General features: G+C 39.6%; 1 long non-coding RNA gene across 2 annotated transcripts in view; it reads right to left on the minus strand.

Moving 5' to 3' along the window:
• LOC129151007 (uncharacterized) overlaps nt 1-3,377 on the minus strand; it is a 38,695-nt gene extending 35,318 nt beyond the window's left edge. For both annotated transcript variants that reach the window (XR_008557808.1, XR_008557809.1), the window contains exon 1: nt 3,292-3,377. This is a non-coding gene — a long non-coding RNA (uncharacterized LOC129151007). The remainder of the gene's footprint in view (nt 1-3,291) is intronic.
• Between the last annotated feature and the right edge of the window lie 16,979 nt (nt 3,378-20,356).

Consider the following 20,356-nt stretch of genomic DNA (forward strand, 5'->3'; position numbering starts at 1 on the left):
GTCTTACCCCTATAGCCTTCCTTTACAACAGGGCAGGCCAGTCTAAATATCACCCCAGCACCTGCACTTCTTTGCCTAGGGCCTTTCTCTGACTGTTGGAGCCTACCCTGGCACCTATGCCACACACAGAAAGTGCTAGAAGCTATGCACCATTTCCACCAAGCAGCCTTTAAGCAATGCCTAAGGAAATTGGTCTATAAAAACACCAGTTCCTGTGCCCCTCAGGTGGACATCCCTGGGTGCGTATCTATCTACACAGGTTTTCCAATTCTCCAGGGCTTAAGCTCCAGTCCCCCATAGTAGAAGTTAATTGATACCTTAACTTCATTGGCTTCCTTCTCTTCCCCATCTCACTTCACTTACCTCCCAGCAGTGTTTCATGGTAATATCTGAAATATTCGATTGGTACTTGAGTACTTGTCTCAGAGTCTGTTTCTGGGAGAGCACAACCTAAGACTCTCCATGCTGGGAGTCTACAAAGGGCCACAGTAAGAAAGGTAATCATTCCACTCTGGCAGTCACAGTATATCTACTGATCCTTGGATGTCCATTCGGTCATTACATTTGTCATTATAGCTGTCCTTTAATACACAACGTAATTAACCTAAGCAGCTTTACTTTGTAAGGAACACATAGTCTGTTTCCTTCTTACCTACAAATCTCTCAACACATGTGCATGATGTCTATACTATATCATTCTTTTAAAGTATTGCTTATTCAACACCTGACATCAGGTGGTGGAGAGAGGATTAAATTGGGAACCAAAGGGCCTGGATATTAAGTATAGAAACCTTTCTCATTAAAAAAGTTAAATATCTATACCTCTGTCCTGAGGGGTGTGCAATCCTACTCTGAAACAACCTGAACTAATATATTAAAGGTGCTTTTTCTGAATCCTTGGGGAAAACAGGGAAGGCAAAACCCTAGGTTCTCCAAATGCTGTTTATGGAGGAAATATCCAATTAAAAGAAAAACCAGGGAGGCCTTAAAGGAAGAAATCCAGGGAAGGAGATAGCACACAGGTTTAATGTGCAGATATTTAGTTATAAATATCAGTTATTATTAATATAGTTCTGGTATTGGGTGAAATCTATCCACAAAGATACATTTTAAGACACAGCCCTTGCTTATAAGGGAATTCTTATGTCTGGAGAGAATGACTACAACATCCAAAGGTGAGCAAGTAATTCACTTCTCAATAGAAGCTTAGCTCATTGTGTTCATTTCCTAACATGTATAATTTAGCATTATCACCTGGTGAAATACTGAGGGTCTTCAGTTTCCAAACATGGCTGCACACTTACAACTCCTGACCTTTGCCCCATTTCAGTTCTATTCTATCAAGTGTGTTCATCTGAACTTGATTTGTACAGTGAAGTACTTGCCAGCCTCCTGCAATACAATTTACCATGAGAGGCGATATAATCTCTTTGTTGGGGATAGGAGCAGTTCAATAGAATGGATTGAAGCTCTAGCCAATGTTAGTATGATTTAGGTCCCCTTGTTATTCAGGAAGGTCTGCGTGTTCTTTCAGCTCTATTGAGACGACGACTTTCAAACAGTGACTGTGGTTCTGACACGCTCAGTTAACTCCTTTTGTCCTAAAGCTCCAGGACTTTAATGCCCAGAGAATCCCAAACTAGCACTTAAGAATTGCCAGTCCTACTTTGAGAAGTTAAGCAAAGAAAAGCTTACAGTTTAGTTTGAGGACCTATTAAAACTTCTATGAGGGTATTTTAGCTAACCAGACTGGTCTCCTATTTCTAGAGCCAGAACCTTACAAATTTAACTCCACAAACTAACATCCAAAATCTCCATGACCAAATATACACCACCCTCTGCTGACACCCGTACAGACACCTCAGAGATATTGCAGGTTTGTTTCCAGACCACCACAATAAAGTGTGTATCACAATAAAATAAGTCATCATCTTTTTTTTCTGGTGGAGGGTCTTGTCTTAAATTTGTAAAAAGCACAATATCTGTGAAGTGCAATAAAGCAAAGTCATGCCTTACTCTGAAATGATTATGAGTTGAGTATTAGATAAGAATAGCATAGGCTATGTGTGGTAACAAACAAATCTTGAAATCTCAGGGGGTTAGCAAAATAATTTATTTCTGACTCATGCAAAATCTGAGGTCAATGGGGGCAATCTCTATCTTATAACCCAGGGATCTAGGACCTTTGCATGTACTATTTCCACAATCTCAACATGTGGCTTCCAAGGCTACTGAGGAGAGGAGGAAGGGATGAACGAGACACATCATTTCTTAACTGGCTCATCTGGGAAGTGATATCCATAACTTCTACTTAGGATCCATTTTTCAAAATTTGTCTCATGGCCCCATCCTAATGGCAAGGTCTGGGAAATAAACATATGGAATATTTGTTATACCTAAATATTTCATTCACAATTGGTATGGATGTAGACATTCCAAATCCATAAGATAATAGAGATGCTAAATGGATAAGGATAATGGAAGATGTGGATTGTTTCTAATAGAACAATGAAAGTATTGGGGCAAGAGTTATGAAGACCAGAGCCTCAATCCAAAGCAGCCCAGCCACCAGCACAACACTTCTTAAGAGTTTTGTGCTTTATCTTTCATGTTAAAGTTTTCACGAGTTTAAAAATAAAATAAATACAAAATTTCAGCTCTGATTCACCAATGCTAAGTAGATGATACATGTTTATTCTTTGGCTATCTCCCAGAATACCATGCACCCACCCAAGAATTTACTTTCTCTGGTTAAGGAGCACATGCTAAATGTTCAATAAGTGGCTATTAAATGGTAGTGATGAGGGTACATGTAAGATACAAAGAAAGACCACTGTTAATTTGAGGGCCCTGCATCATGGTTGAGTAGTTACCTGAATGGCTTGAACACCTTATTCTAGAATGCAAGTTCATTGCAATCCCAATGGTTTATACATTTTTAATTAAATTTAATCTTGAATCCTCCTCAGTGTCCATTCACAAAGGCCAAGAATCCAGGACATATGAGTGCATTTGAAGCCTATTCAATGCCAGGAGATTAACAATAATACACTTTTTAGAATTTATTCTTCCTTCTCAATCCCCTTTCCCTTTCTTGCCAGGTATTTTCAATGAACAACAAAGGCAAACCTCAAACTAGTGAATTCTGGAGATACAGTCTTGTTTTCAAAGGACAGATAAAGAGAGAAACAGTCTGAGAAGAAGCATGAATGTGCCTAATTTCTAGGATTTTTCTGTATCAGTTGCTGCATAGCTTCCCACACTTCTCACTGTTTCCTGACCACTCCTTACCTCTGTGTCTGAATCCAGATGGCTCTCCTGCATTCTGCACCTCTTGTCACCTGAACTCTGAGGTCTGCCTGGTTCTGCACATCTCCTCCTCTTGCTTCTGCAACCCAACCTAATAATAGCTATTTAAAAAGAGGTGAGTAGCCACATATGAAATAATTACTTCATTAACCAAATATTTATCGTGGACCTATTATCTTCTACGCACCGTGGTAACTGATAAGGATAACTCATGTGAGCAAGATGGGGACCTTGTTCACCATGCACATTAACTTTCTAGAAGTAGAAACAGGTAAATAAATTAATAGAAAATAAGATGATTTGGGGTGACAGGCAATACTACAAAGAAAAGAAAACAGGTAGCTAATATGCTAGACAGTGACTATGGCCAGGGTAACATGCTTAGAGTAGTTAGGGAAGGACTTCCTGCCCAGCAGAAGGGGGCCAGTGGGGGAGATGAGCAGAGGAGGCTGCCAGGCAGAGGTGCCAGGAAAGGACTGGAGACACAGGATGGAAAGGACCAAGGTTGCCTTCTACCTCCTTTCACACTCAATAAAGAGACAAAGTGTTTTCTTTTTCTGATCCCAACTCCAGGGCGCTGGATCCTCTGTAAGAGCAAGGATATAAATTTCATATTAAATGTAATAACAGACCATAGTGAAGAAAGCCCTCATATCTCTCTTTCCTGAATCAGCATCTCTCCACGGGGCTAAACAAAACACCTGCCTTGATCTTTGATCAAAGTGCTGTGACCTTACTTTCTCTGTTTAGACCAATGGCCGATGACAAGTTATAATAGGAACAACTGCTCACTCTCCAGCTTCCCTCAATCAGCTAGACAGCATCCCTCTGATTAAGTCACCAGGGAAAATATTTTGTCTGTTCCCAGTGACTGCTGATGGATGGCACCGAAGCAGCATTGCTGCTTAACCCCTTATTTGGGGGGGGGGGGGGTGGAGGGGCTATCAATTTCTGCAGAGCCCTTGGCCAGTCTACCCCTATCTATTTAGTTAGAGGAATTGCCTCTGAAGTACATGTGCCCTTATACCCAGAAGGAACACAATGAGAATGATGAACACAGGGTGAGAAGGGGTAGAAATGACACAGACCCACCAATTAGATTAGCACTGAGCTCACTCAGAGATAGTCAGCTTCATTATTCTATAGCTACCTCTCTCCCCATTCTTCTCCTGTAGGCCTTTGCCCCACGTTCTGGAGGTAGAAGCAATAAATAACAAGGCAAAAATGAAAAGAAAAGGTGGATGCCACACAGGTTGGGCAGAGTGGATTCATGTCCTTTGTTTTCAGAGGTTTACCTGGGAGAGGGTGATTTAATAACCTGGCATCATCATACTGTATGTAAAATGGACTCCTGCTTTCCCTCTCCCCCAACCCACTGCATTTTTAAGGACAGAACACTTAAAAACAATCTGCAATATGTGGCACAGAGTGAGCCAGGAACAGGGTTTCACGAAGACTTGAGTCAAAGGCCCATTCTGTTAGTAAATTCCTAGGCAGCCCTGAGCAAGTTCCTCAGCATCCGGGCTTTTTAGCCTGCTCATCTACAAAGTGAGGCAATTTAATCCACAAATTCTAATGTCCCTTTTTGTTCTAAAATACCATGATTTCTATGAAGTTGGAGAGATTCTATTTAACTAAAATGAAGAGTCTTTTGACTGATACTAGTAAAAAAATGCTTTTTGATGCCTCTTTGTAAAAAATAGTTATCCTGTATATCTATATGTTAAGCTCTAATTAGTTGGTGTAGGGACATTCTGCTTAAGCCTAGCTGGGGCCAGTTGGAATCCTGCAAACACTTAAAGGAGGGATACTTTTTAAATGATTTATAAACAGTGTTATAAGAAAAAAATCAGTTTTGTTACTTCATTTATCTATCTCTGCCTGTCTACATTATTTAATTAGTTTATTTTCTGCCTGTATCTAGAAAGATTTAAAGTAACAGAAGAATTCATGATAAAATTATTTCTCTAATAGCTGCTCCTCCATTTTGTTTACCAAGACCTAAGCATTTCTTTGTTTATACTTTTAAGGCAAAAGGTTATCATTGTCCGATGAAAACTGGTGATACATTTAGAAAGTCTTCTTCCTGTGCTCATTTAAAATGTTTAAATTCACACTATTCTGTCCTACCTTCAATCAGACTCTAAAGTTTGTCAGAGTCAAGAACTTTTTAATTGAATTTCAGTGGAATTTCCCAAATCTGTGTCACAAAATTTGATTTGATGTTTGAGAAAAACTAAACATGTCCCTGGCCCCCAGAAAACTCAGAGTTTAGCTGGGGAGACAGGCATAGAAAAATACATTACAACCAGAGCTATAGGGAGGGCCCTCCTGAGGCCAACTGATATACTCCTGAGCACCATGGAAGGTGCACACTTAGGTCAAGGTCACATACATTAGGCACAGCCATCCATTGAGGGCTTTATAATTCTTAACCTGCTCCCTTCCTTCCTTGGAGATCATATACCTTTCTCTTAGAGCACCCTTTCAGTGTTCATGAAAAGGCAGCTACTCCTAAAGGAGGCCAAGACTGATTGATGTTATACTCTCACATCAATATTTCTCTCTTTGTCACTCTCCCTTCCTCTTTCTATAAAAATCAATAAAATATTTTTTTTCTATTTTTATAAGAGGATTTTTTTATAGGGAAAAGGTAAGGATGGAGCATGGTCACTTGATCCTGATGAGCCTCAGTAACTTGGGTTAATGATGATGATACCAACAAAAATAAGAAAACCTAGCAGAATTTCAATAAATGCTACACTGCATGTTTTGTAATTTTTAACCTTCAAATAATCTTAAAGGGGTTTGAACCCCATTTATAAGCATAGAGAGATTAAATAATTGGTCAAGAACTTGTAATGAGTAAATTAGAAAGGCAGAAAGCAAAACTATATCTCTGTCTAAAGTCTATATTTTATCCACCCACTTTCCCACACCGAAGGTTCTAATTCAAAGGATAATGGCAAAGGCATATATTGTGTCAGCCTCATAATAGGTGCTGAACAAATTGGTCTCCTTCAATACTCCAAAGGGAAGGTCATTTACACTCATGCAATTAGATGTATGTGAAAGCAATTCCTAAAGTAGGACACAGTGGGAGATGGCTGGGGAGATGAAAGGAGCAGGCGCCTAAGATTTTCCAAGCACAACAGAGCAACAGGAGCTGTAAGCTAACTGGGGAGAATGGCTAGTTAACTGAACAGTGTATTTAGAAGAAAAAAGATCCTGGGAATCGAATGTGAATTCTGTTGATTACTTATGTAGGGGTTCAGCACAGGCCTTCCCAAAATGTGTTACTTTGGCCTATGAATTATTTTGAGCTGAAGGAAATTAAGATCCTGTGGGCTACACAGACAATGGGGTGGTGAGGGCCTGGGGCAGGGGCTGGGGCAAGCTGGAGGGGGTCAGTGGGGGGGGGAGGGGAGAAAGGGACATATGTAATACATTCAACAATAAAGCATTATTTAAAATATATATATATCCTGTGGGCTCACAAGAAACTTTCACACTGTCCTTAAAGAATTTAAATTAGAGGCTTTGCATATAATAAGGACTATCACTGGAAATAATTTTTATGACCTATCTATAGGTCAGGGCAAACTACTAATTACTGAGCATCTGCTCTTCTTATTGTCCCATAAATGACTTCCTCCTCTTTGAAGCCCCATGGTGATCCTTAGCTCAGCATGGCAGGTTTACCTGTTGGCAGTGATGAAAATGGCACTAGATGTTACATCCATGGAGTCAGACTGGACCTTGGTTCAGCCACCTCAGTACTTGAACTATGGCTAAGAAAGAATTCAGAGTCAAGACTCCAACTATAAGAGAAAGTTTATTTAGAAAGTTAGAGGTAGAAGAAGTGAGATGTAGAAGGAATGGGCTCAGGAAATAAGTTACAGAGGCAAAAGAGGGGGCCCTTGGAGTGTAGGAGAGAGAAGGGTAAAAATAACATGCCTAAGGGGAAAAGAAGTGGGATAGGAGAAGAGGGAGAGCATGCTGGGTTCTTTGTCATAAGGACTTTTAAGGGTGGAGATGCTAGGGGAGGCCCCAGGCAGAGATCTCAATAGGATATTCATCAGCTCTCCAGGTGTATGCTATTTGGGTTGTGGTCTCCACTGATTGGTCAGCCCCAGGGCATGAGTCATTAGTCCTGAGGTCAACCATGCTGTCCTTATCTAGCTTAGCTGCTTTCCTGAGTACCACAGGTGAAACACAACTGAGGCCTAGATGTATTTGATGGGGGTCAGAACTGCATTGTCCTGGGGCTTAATGCTTAAGGACTGTTCTCTGGCCCCCTTGATTGTTCCCCTCTAAGGGGGTCTAACCCACATGACTAGAAACATGCCAGGAGAGAATAGGTGGGGGTGGGAGGAGTTGGGGGCTGTCCAAACCACATGACCATGAAAGGTCAGGGAGTCTAAACTGCATGATGAGCTATATGCTAGGAGAGGAAACATTACCCTGGGGGCGAGATCTTTGTTTTCCCAGTTTTGCTCCTTGCTAGGCACCTGGGGCTTTCTGCCGCCCAGGTGATATTTTGCACCTGGCCTATTATCCTGCTGTGCTCATACCTGTCTGACTGCCTACCATATACACATTTCCCTATATTCCCCCTGACTCTCTCATGTATGTATTAAATTTGGTTATCTTCCCTGTTAATTCGATTCATGTCAATTTAATTATTAGACCAGCCTGAAGAACCGAGGAGCATAGAGGAAAGTTTCTTCTTCCTCTATATTTAATAAAGGCTTCTACATGCAAGGCAGAGGCATAGCCAGCACAGAGGCAGTCTGCCCCCCTAATTGACGTGCTGTCTGGCTGTACTGAGCTAGCAATGATCGCATTAGAGCCAGGCCTCCAGCTCCAGGCTGTCAAAGAGCATTGAATTTGGTGCATTTTTGAGCAATAAAAGCAGACTTTTAATTTAATTAATCTCATCCTTGATTGCATTAACCACCCATGTGGCAGGAAAGTACAGCTTAGACCTGGGGCAACCAGACACAGTCTGCATTAACTTCTCGAGCACTGAGGACTTAGGGTTTTCATGAAGGGACTGATTCATTTTGCTGTTGATCAGACATCTGATCAACAAAAATCCAGCTAAAAACTTCTGCAGGCTTTAGGTAAAGGATGCTTTGAAACCAAATTAAAAATATTGGGTGAAGACAGCATAAACATTTCTTTAATAATCTTTTGATCTGAGGAATTCAGAACCATTGTTTTTGAACCAATGAACCCTTTTATCCTCAAAGATATGAAATTTCTGTGAAAGTGAAACATTGATTTCAAATTGATAGACAGTAGCTGGGTCTGGTTTTGACATTCTGTATATTGGGGCATAGATGGGATTCAACACTCAGATACTATATGTTGCTGACAGAATCTGTCTATTTTTAACCAGAACTCAAACATGGATTCACATGGAATCGGGGGGTTTAGAGAGTATTGGATGATAGCATCCAGAATGTAATGAGGTGACACAAAATAGTGGGGAATGTAATGTTTCACACTGAGGTCAGAAAACTAATCTGTACAAGAGCAGAAAAGGGTATATAGCTTTGAACAGCATAGGTATGGAAAAATACATATTGATTTTTGTAGATGAGAAAGCCAATATAAATAAAAATATTATGTAACTGATAGAAACCAATATCATGATAGGCTCTGCAGAGACACTGTTGGTGCCCTGCCTAGATTTGCTTTATTGGGCTGCTGCTCCTATTCCCTAGCTTGAGGGAACTTTGGCTGCCAGTGACTTAGACCTGGCCTCAGGAGCTGAGAACTGCCTTTAGCTGATAGGAACTTTGTTGCTTGAAGGTAACACCCTCCTCTGGGATACCCTGCAGCCAGTGACTGATGGAATTACAGCTGCAGAGACTGATGACCTTCTTGCCTTCAAGAGTGGAACCTAGAGCTCCTTGTGTGATCAGGCTGGACTCCAGCAGAGACCACATGTGAAATATTGTGATTTATAAAAAATATATTTTTGTTTGTTTTTATCTGGATTCAGGCACAGAGCTCCTAAAACCCTTGGAATTTCCTAAGTGATGGGAGACAGAAAGATGTCTTTTGTCATGTTAATTAGGTGTGTTTTGGAAATCAACCTAGGATGAAGGATGGTTGCCTGGACAACCACTCAGATGATTAGAGGGTTGAAAGGTCCAGTTTCTATCCCTACCCCACCTCCACCTTCAGGTAGGAGAAAATGGCTGCCTATTGAGTTCAATCACTAATGGTCAATAATTTAATCAGCTATGCCCATGTAATAAAGTCTCCACAAAAACCCCAAAGGGGAAGGTTCAGAGAGTTTTGGAATTGGTGAACACATGGAAATTTAGGGAGGATGGTGTCTCAGAGGAATGGAAGCTCCTTACTTGCCCTTTTCCTATACCTTGCCCTATGCATCTCTTCCATTTGTCTGTCCCTGAGTTATATCATCCTAATATATAAAAACCCTGGGTTGTAATGACCAGTAACAATGGAGGCTCGACCAACCGGAAGTCAGTCCTGCAGTTAGTGCTGGGTTGCCGTGGCAACCCAGCGCTGACTGCTTCTGCTGCAGACGCAGTGCCCCAGCACTGACTGCTGAGGGGGATGTGAATCAGGGCCAGAGAGAGGCCTGAAGAGAGGCAGGGACTGATCCATTGCCTCTGTGGCAGCTTTTGATCCGCACTTGCCTCTCTCTTTCTCTTCCAGTCTAGCCAGCAGCCATGCCTCCATTTCTCTCCAGGCCTCCACTGGGGCTGCTGATCACTCCCACCTTTCTGATCAGGCCCCATTGATAGGCCCAGAGATGCTGACTAACATAGAAACCGACCAATCAGAACCAAATCTGGGTGAAGTGTGAGGAACCAATGGCTGCCTAGGAGGCAAAGCTTTTGATTCTGACTGGCATAGAAACCGACCAATCAGAACCAAATCTGGGGACAACCAGGCCTGCTGGGGAGGGCAGTTGGGGGCAAGATCAGGCCAGTAGGGGAGGGCAGTTGGGGGTGAGATCAGGCTGGCAGGGGAGGGTAGTTGGAGGCGAGATCAGGCTGGCAGGGGAGGGTAGTTGGGGGCAATTGGGCCAGCAGGGGAGCAGTTAGGCATTGATCAGGCTGGCAGGGGAGTGGTTAAGGTGTGATCAGGCTGGCATGCAGGCGAGTGATTGGGAGCCAGCAGTCCCAGATTGTGAGAGGGATGTCTGACTGCTGGTTTAGGCCCAATCCCCTGTGGGCAGTCAGACATCCCCCGAGGGGTCCCAGATTGAAGAGGGTGCAGGCTGGGCTGAGGGACACCCCCCCTCCAGTGCATGAATTTCGTGCACCGGGCCTCTAGTTGAAATATAAATTTAAAAAAAGAAAAAATGAATAAATACAGCTTATCAAGGGAAAATAATTAGAGAATCTACTTTATAAACCTAGTTTCTATGATGAAGTACTGTGAGGTCTCACTTTGAACTGATAGAAATCTGAAGGAGAGAAAGATTTTTGATAATTTGATTTTATTAAGTTAAATGAAGCTCAGTTCAATAAGACTAATGTAAATACACTATTTCTTATTCAGAATTTAAGTGGATCAAATAAATATTCTGTTTAATAGCTAGCTTTCTCTCTCTCTCTCCCTCTCTCTCTCTCAAAAATCCTATATAATAAAAGTGTAAAATGCAAATTGACATAACAGCTGAACAGTGGAACGACCATCCAGAAGACCACACTATGACACCCACTGGTGCCAGGCGGGAGCAATGCAATAGGTCAGGGGCCCCGCAGAGGGATACCCAGGCCACTGGCAGGTGGGCCACCGGCCAGCGTAATCATTTGACTTTTGATCCATCAGGTCCCTCAGTTAGACTCTGCCACCTAGGATCCTGGCTTTTCCATTAGAATAAAGGAAATCTATTTTAACAGCAGCAACTTCCACAAGCTTACTGTCTCCAAGATCATTCACTGTAGTTCTTTTCCTCATGAATGTGTTTCAAAGCTTTAATGAACGGAAAACTTTCTAGGCTTCTCTTGAGGGGCATCATTTGGGGAAGTTCAAAAGGCCACATATGATAAATCTGCTTCAACTTTTTAAAAAAAAATGATTTTAGAGAGAGAGGAAGGAAAAGAGAGAGAGAGAAACATCAATCTGCTGCCTCCTGCACAAGCCCTGATTGGGGAGGTGGGGGGAAAGAATTGAACCCCAAACCTGGGTATATGCCCTGACCTGGAATTGAACCCACCACCTTTGGGTGTGTGTTCCAAACAACTGAGACATACCACAAGGACTGCTTTAACTTTTGAGTCCAGATTTCTGTCACTTACACTGCGGGCACCCGTGGAAGCTAAATAAGCACAGTGAACTAGCATCTCCAGAACATGGATGGTGATCAAAGCAGGCAGGCCACAAATTGTTTTTATTTCTCTTTAATCTCACATCATTAAAATAAATTCTTACATCCATTAGCCGGATTTTGTTGCTGTAAATTAGCATAATGTTACACCTTTTTCATTAGGTAGCCATCCCTTTCAATATTTGGCTTCATAAATGGCCCCTGAGAATCTGACACTTCCTGAAATCTAGAGAGGATGAGAGAAGGTAGGGTGAGGTGTTAGGAGAACTAATTTCTCCTTGCAAGGACCCTTCCTCAGTGGAGGGTTTCAATCTGTTTAAATAACTTTTTCAGACAGAAGTGAAAGGTTCTTTCTGTCAGCAAGGGAGGCTGAACTGGGGGTGAGGATTTGGTAACTTTTGGTAACTTGAAGATTACTTAGTTTCCTAAATTTTGCCACTCCAGTTCTCATATTCCTTGGTCAGTGCTCTAAAGGATCTGATGAGATCACAAAGATAGTGGGCATTGTCATAGAACCACAAAGATCAAACCTTTTGTTTAGTTTTAAGACCTGGGACTACAAGAGATAGGAGGTGAAAATAAATCATAGAAAGTGATAGTGATTCTATCAGTGAAAGAAAGCCCTGGTTTTCAGCTTACGTCTTTAGGTGAAAATTAAGAATTGATCTTGTTGATCTTTTTTTCTCAAGGCCAATACCATTAGATGCAATACTTTACCCTTTGGTCTTTGAAGATATTGATACTATTTTAGGAAAGTAGACAGCTGATTTCTCAAAGCTATGCATTCATCCCTAGTAACCATGTATGAACATTAAATTAATTTTTTCATGCTCTGTCAGAGCCTATTTCTTAATGTTAACTGAGAGCCCCAGAGAGCCCCAGCAAAGCCAAATAACAATCTGTTTCAAATTTCTTAGAGGGTCTGTTGACCACCTATTTCTGCTACTTGCCTACTTTTGCTGCTAATTTCCATATCAATAAGTGTTCTTAGTTGCATGCTATGCTAAAATCTGGATTAGTACGGTAGAAAATACATTTTAAAGAGAATGCTGAATAGCTTGTGAAACAATGAAGAATCACACTTAAAGCAGTGAAGATGAGGATGATACCCAAACCACATAGCTATGTAACACACAGCTACTGCCATGCCCTGGACATGGATACATGTTCTGCTGCAATCAGGGCAGCTACTGTTGCTAACCCCAGGAACTTGACTTTCTTGCATCCACTTCCATGGCTCTCATTGCTGTCAGTGCTGATTTAGTAATGGCTACAGATGCTATGGATTTCTATAGAGACCTTTTTGTGGTCCTTCCTTTTAGCTCTATAGTCAAAGACCTACTGGGGGTGGGGGTGGGATTGACTGGCATGGCCTCTTAATAAATCTAAGTCCCAGCTTCAAGGGGGAAAGGGAAAATAAACATCTGATGTGTTGACTTCCCAGGATAGGAGGCGGCTCAGAATCGACATGGAAAGAATCATATCATCACAGAGGTGGCAAAGGTCAGTTTTCCTCTCCTACTGCCCAGCCTCCAATTCAATATTTCTAGCTCCTGTTTCCACACTTCATGAAGCACTTGTTCTTTGGCTGGAGAGCTCTCAGTCTCGCGAAGTCCAATATAGCACTAATCATATACTTTACATATTAGGTGGTGTCAGTAGAGGAAAGAGCCAGGCCTCAGTGCTTTATCTCATTATCTTATTTGAGCAAAACTTGTGACTAAAAAAGGAGGTAGTGTTCACTTTATTTCATGAACAAATAATTTGAAAATTGGAGAGATTAAGTGACCTGTCCAAGGTAATGTGACTAGGGGTGAATATAGAGGCTTGAATGAAAAGGCTGGAATTCTTCACTCTTCCCTGCACTCAACACTTTTCCATGTGACTTTGCAGTCCCCGCCCCCTCCCCAACCCCCAAGGAGAATTGACTTTCCTGACCCTTGGATTTTGGCTTGGCTATGTGACCAAAGAAATGTTGGTATTCAAACAAATATGTGGTCCATGTTGCAGATAATGTGAAAAAAACTAAATAAAAAAGAATGGACCCCTAACCGGTTTTGCTCAGTGGATAGAGCATTGGCCTGTGGACTGAAGAGTCCCAGGTTTGATTCCGGTCAAGGGCATGTACCTTGGTTGCGGGCATATCCCCAGTAAGGGGTGTATAGGAGGCAGCTGATCGATGTTTCTGTCTCATCGATGTTTCTAACTCTCTATCCCTCTCCCGTCCTCTCCGTAAAAAAATCAATAAAATGTTTTTTTTAAAAAAAAGAATGGAGAAGAACAGAATTTGAACTTTAATAAAGTGGTTGGCATAGGTTTTGTCGTTGCTGTTGTTAATAAGGGGGTTCAAAGAATGAGAGATGAGTAAGGGTGAGAATGACTTGGGTAAAGCTTTATTGATGAGGCAGAATATGAATGGGCCTTGAGGAATTAAGTAATTCTTATTGCCATTAGTCAGGGAATTAAAATCCCAATGGCAAAGAGAAATTGCAGCTAGAAGTGTAGTGAATATCTTCTCCATTACCCCACCTCCACCCCCAGCAAGAGAAAAAAAAGTCTTTCTCCTTCTTTATCCTATAACTTTTATTTATAATTCATTTTTTGCCATATAATTGCAGAGAATAAAATAGAGTGGTATGATAAGAAATCTTCCATCCTAACTATGTATGTGTGTGTGTGTGTGTTCTCACACTGATCTAAATATTTAGATAGAGTGCTTGTCAAAGCACTTAGGTGGGAAGTGATAAGTTCCATTATCACTTGAGAGTAAAACGAAGTAGGTGTAAGAATATGAGGTAAAATTAGTTGTTTAGCTTCATTGAATTTGTATTTGGCTGTTCTCCCTTTAGCCACTGAGGAAGAAAGAAGTCATTTACCATGTGTCTAGCCCTGCAAAAGTACAAAGACATATAGGAAATGATGTGATGTGGAGCTATTTTCAAATTGCTATTCTTACTTCCTGAGGCACAACTGTCTCAGCTGTCTTTAAAACATTTTAGAAGTATTATCCAACTCATACAAATGGGAAACTATTCAAGTTTATTAAGAATTTAGTATCAATTAGACTAGAATATAAGGTTTTTGAGGGCACTAATAGCATTTGTTCAAATATGTGTTATCCAAATTCTAAATATGTATCTTTTTGGGAGAATTCGGTTCAGAACTGGGATCTGTATTGGGTGTGAACCATTCCCCTGTGTGCCCTTCCTTCTTGCTTTTTCCAGCAAATAAATCATCTGGAGCCTTGGCTATATAGCCTTCAAAATGACTCTCATATTATTTTATTATTTCACACCCAACTTTAGCTGCTTCAGAACTGGCTTCCTTCCCAAGAGAGCATTTCATTGTACCAAATCGAATTCATTAGAGAAAACAAGCTCATGATTAGCCAACAAGCTAATTTCTTGATTATTCACCAGGAGGCATAGAAAGAGTGGGCCAATCAAGCACTGTCATCTGAATCATCTTAGTTTCTAGCAGAAGGATTCACAACCATTCTTTAAAGTGCCTTGACATGTGATAGAATTGGAGAAAACACATAATAGCTATGGACCTCAAATTCCTCTTCTGAAAATGGGTGCTAAACCTAACATTCAGTGATTTTACACCATACCATAAATATGGTCATACTGTGGGTTAAATCCTATCCTTCACATATATGTCAGCTTTCCTCCTGTAATAGAGCCTTTTGTCCTTCTTCCCAACTCAAGCTGCCTGAAATATACTTGTTTAGTTTGGCTTTTTCATACACAGTGTCTTTTTTGCAATCTGAATATTTTTCTGCAGATGGGTAAAATCTTAAACCATTATTTTGCTAAAACTTTGTTATTCCTTCAACCTAACCTTGGATATAATTTTTTCTTGCTTTATCTATGTCTTAATAATAATGAGAATGCAGCATTTATGATTAATATTAACCTTTGTGGGTGGGAGTGTTGTATCTAATAATCCTTTGGAGGAAATTTGTACTAGATAGCAACCTTCACAGTTATTTATCATTTATTTTTCTGCAATAATAGACTTACTTAATATACTCCAGTTGTTTCACATTTAGTTAAGCTCAGCTGTTTAGGGGAAATTGAAACTATTTGCCAATTGATATGCCCCAGATCCACAGGGATTCGGGTCACTCTGGCAGGCCATTATTTCAGCAGGAATTAGTGTCCTATTACATGGGCAATCCAGTTGCACTAGGAATGGGAGGAAAAATAATTTCTGAAGCTGGTCTCTTTCATGCTCTGGCTTGGTGTATGTAGAAAAACATGGGACTAAAGACCATCTCTCATACCAAGCCTCATGGTGCTAGAACACTGTCTGTCAGCACCAACAATTCACAAGGTCCAAATTCTTGGCCAAGAGAGAAATGTACTAAGAGACTAATGTCAGCTCTCTTTTTGCCCCATTGACTAGCATTCAAACACTCCTGAGTTTATGTCAAGTCCTTTATGGGTTCTCTCCAGAATTCTTTATCAAACATCTTTAGAATAGCCCTTCCCAAAGGAAAAAAAAAATGGAATAAAATTACAGTTGCATTACAAGATTCTGATATTTTTCCAGTGTTGGGGGATTCCACTAACTGAGGAAAGAGTTAAATGTAATTCAGTTTAAAAATTACCAGTGGTTGACTTAACAAGAATCTCCATCTGTACCTTTTCCCATCTTGAGCTTAGAGAAGCAGGGTGCATATATATGATTTGTGGACATGTGATTGTCACCCCTATTACATGCAATTGCTTCCTGAGATTGCCAGGAGTCCAGCAATACCAGCCCAGGTGAATGCCTACTAGATTCTGGAATTTGGCTACGAATTATGCATAGGGAAATGTAGGAACTGCCAGTGGCAGTCTATCCACTCCCGTGTGGAATGTAGAGATTAGCAAAGGGAATCTAAACATCACCAGTGCACGTTGGATCTCTCTTCATTCAAGGAAGAGTCAACTTGTTCTCCCAGGAGTATGGTGACCAAAATTTATTCATACAATGAATGTCTTCTCATGCAAAGCCAGTTTAAAAAGTTAAAGATGTATTTCTATGTTATGAAGGAAATAAGGGAAATCCTTATTGGCCAAGACAATAAAAGTAGAAATCCTAAGGGATAAGTGAGGAGTGGTGCGCATGAGTGCTCTGAAGTTTTAACCTGACCCCCCACTTACCTCAAGTTTTCATTTTAATGTCAACATGGGAATGAGGATATACCTAAAGACCACCCACACCAGAATAAGGCCAGAACTCCAAAGACCTCTGCCATCATTTGAAGACTGAATTATTATTATTATTAAAATATTTCCATATAAAGTACTGGCAATTCGCCTGTTTTAAACTTGTTTCCAAGTTAAAAAAAAATAAAATAAATCTGAGAAAGCCTAACTATATGCTATTCCTCACTAGTTTGTGGGCCAAACTCATACTCTCTATGTTGTCTGAAAAAATATCAAGCTAAGAATTTACTTTAATAGGATACAGGGGTGGTAATTCTCCTTTGAGCCAGGCAGGAATAAAACCAGGCCTCAAACAACTATCACAGAAAAAAATCCCAAGCCATTGATTTATAGTGAAGCAAACTCAACCACACTCAGGAAATGGGGCACTATGCTTGAGAACCAGTTTTTAAAATACACTCCCAAACACATAATAACTACCTAAAAATGCAATTATTAGAAAAAAATAAAAAAAAAAAAATATATATATGTGTATATATATATATATATATATATATATATATATATACACACACACACACACACACACACATACACACACACATATTGGCATGTATACATATAATTTATTAAAAATAAAAGAATGAATAAATATGAGAAGAAGCAAGAGACTATATAAATGGCCAAATAGTTTGAATAAAATAACCTAATCAAACTTATACCGATGTAAAGAAAGATATAATGCTTGAAAGCTAAAGGTTAAACAGCCTATTAAACAAGAGATTTTCAAACTTCCGTATTTCATGGTGACTTTAGCTCAGTGATTTATCCAAGTTTCTTCTAGGCCCAATGACATGCCCTACAGTTCCATCTATGGAGTAGTTAGGTTAGGTTCAAACAATAAGTATTTGTCATATAAACTTAGGAGCCACTTGAAAATTAATAAGAATAAGTTAAATAAAAAGTAACAATTTTATTTCATTCTTAAAAAGCCATTTGTAACAAACAAAATATGTGCACCTGATGGGCATTGCATAACTGTTCAAACTGTTGATTCAGATTGGTTATGACCAACCGCATTTCCTATTTCACATTGAGTGTGTGTGCTGTTTGCTTTTGATCACAGTAACCACAAAAGACATGACCTCATCAAAAAGAATATTGACACTGAGCTATTTCAAGGTAACAGCACAATGTGTTACTACCACACAATGTTGTTTTGCTGGGTGCTCCTCAAATATTTAAAATATTCTGTGACCTGTGAATTCAATGAGGTAAGTCGGTGTCACAGGGTTCCTCAATTTGGAAACCATAGATTTAGATACTGCTGAATAGGGATTGTTGAATTAGAATGTAGCTCTGAAAAAAATTTCCAGAAAACAGCAGAGATTCAGAGAAGTTAAGCAGTAAGTCAATATAGAGGATATGGTGAGAATATATTTTTAAAAAAAGAAGAGACTATAGTATAGTGGAATATTATATTTAGGATATATCAGACAATTTTCCAGAATTAATAGAAGCCCAGTAGTCTTAAATTTAAGACACAGTGAATCCCAAGTAAAATGAGTAATTAAAAACAAAACACATTGTCACCTGGATCTGTAACATTAAAATTGCAGGGGGAAAAAAGAGAAAAATAATAAAGAGCAATTTCAGAAAAAAGGTAAGTAATAGATATTAAGTGGCAGCTAATTGTTCAACATTAACAGTGGAAGCCAGATAGAGTGAATTATAGTATTTTTAAGACATCATTGTGAGAGAAAAATAACTATGAATTCTGTACATGGTGAAATTACCTTTTTAAGAATAATGGAAAAATAAAGACATTTGAAAAGCCAACAAATATTGAATATATTACTAAAAGACCTGAACTAAAGAATTTTTTAAAAGATTACCTTTAGGACAAAAGAACATGCAAGAAGTGATGAGCCAATAAATAGTTCCAGATGTGATAAGTATAATCAAATACTATATGTCAAAAATACTAATGACTATACCTCAATCTATAAAAACACAAAATAAGTCATTCAATATTTTAGTTCTGACAATAGCATATAAGTTGAAATGATGGCTCATTCAAATTAAAATATTCCAAGGTCTTTATGTTTTTGAGAACTGGGTAAAAATATTGATTAATTTTAGAAATTCTTAAGATAACCATGATAAAATACCTAGGGTACCTACTAAAAGGATATAAATAAATGCTTTACCTTCCAACCTAGTGAAGAGAACAAAAATGAAATGAATAAACAACCTCTCCCCCAATTCTACTCATTGACAAATTAAAAGATAATATTAAAAAGCCTGATGAAATTTCAACAGACACAGGAAATATTTCTGCTAAATTTTCATATCTATTCATGATAAAAAAAAATTATTGTAAATGAGTTCCAGAAGAGAACTCCTTAATCTGTTAGGTTTACCTACAAAATATCTATCACACACATTAGTTAATATTGAAAATTTACAGCATTTCCTTTTACAACGGAAGGGAGATGGACTTTATCATTACTTTTTTTTATATTGTTCTGGAGATCCCAGTTTGTTCTCTAAAACAAGTAAAATATATTACAATTGTATGTAGATTAGATAAGGAAGAAACAGAGCAATCATTACTCATAGTTGATATGTGAATTTAGAAAATATAAATGATATAGTTGACTTATTAAAATTAATAAGTCAGTTTAGCAAATTCTCTGGCTACAAAATCAATATGCATCATTACACAAAAGACAATTGCATTTCTATTCACCAGAAACAAACTGTTGAAGGTTATAATTTGTAAAAGATATAATAAATAATTAGTAGAAGAAAATATAAAGTACCTGATAATAAATCTAACAAAATATGTGTAAGGCTTTGATTGTGGTGAACTATAAATCTTTATTAAGAAACTAGAGGCCTGGTGCATGAAATTCATACATGGGGGAAGGATGGGGGGCAGGGTCCTCAGCCTGGCCTGCACCCTCTCTAATCCGGGACCCCTCAGACATCCCTCTCGCAATCTAGGACCGCTGGCTCCTAACTGCTCGCATGTCTGCTGGCCTGATCACCCCTGACCGCCTCTGCCTGCCAGCCTGATGCCCCTAACTGCCCTCCCTTGCCAGCCTGATTACTCCTAACTTCCCTCCCCTGCTGACCTGATCGCCCCTAACCACCTCTGCCTCGACCCCCCACCATTGTGGCTTTGTCCAGAAGGACATCTGGAAGACATCTGGTCTAATTAGCATATTACCTTTTTATTAGTATAGATATTTAAGAAGAATTAATAAATCAAATTTGTACCATGTTCCTGAATATAAAACTTCAAAATCACAAAAATTTAATTATTTTCCCAAACAATCCATATCAAGGGATCAGCAAAGACTTTACCACTGAGGAACCTTAATATCATCCATCCTTCTGGGGAGCCCTGCCTGGGAGACAGTGAAGTGTCCACGAACTGGGTTTCTTTCCCAAGGGTGAGGAAGCTGGGTTATTTATCCACCAAATCCTCATCCATCATTGGTGAAAGACTACTTGTGGGGTCAATTCTTAAAGCCATACAAGGCTTGCCTAGCGTTTG

The sequence above is a fragment of the Eptesicus fuscus genome, chromosome 12, assembly GCF_027574615.1.
Source record: "Eptesicus fuscus isolate TK198812 chromosome 12, DD_ASM_mEF_20220401, whole genome shotgun sequence".
Taxonomy (NCBI): Eukaryota; Metazoa; Chordata; class Mammalia; order Chiroptera; family Vespertilionidae; genus Eptesicus; species Eptesicus fuscus.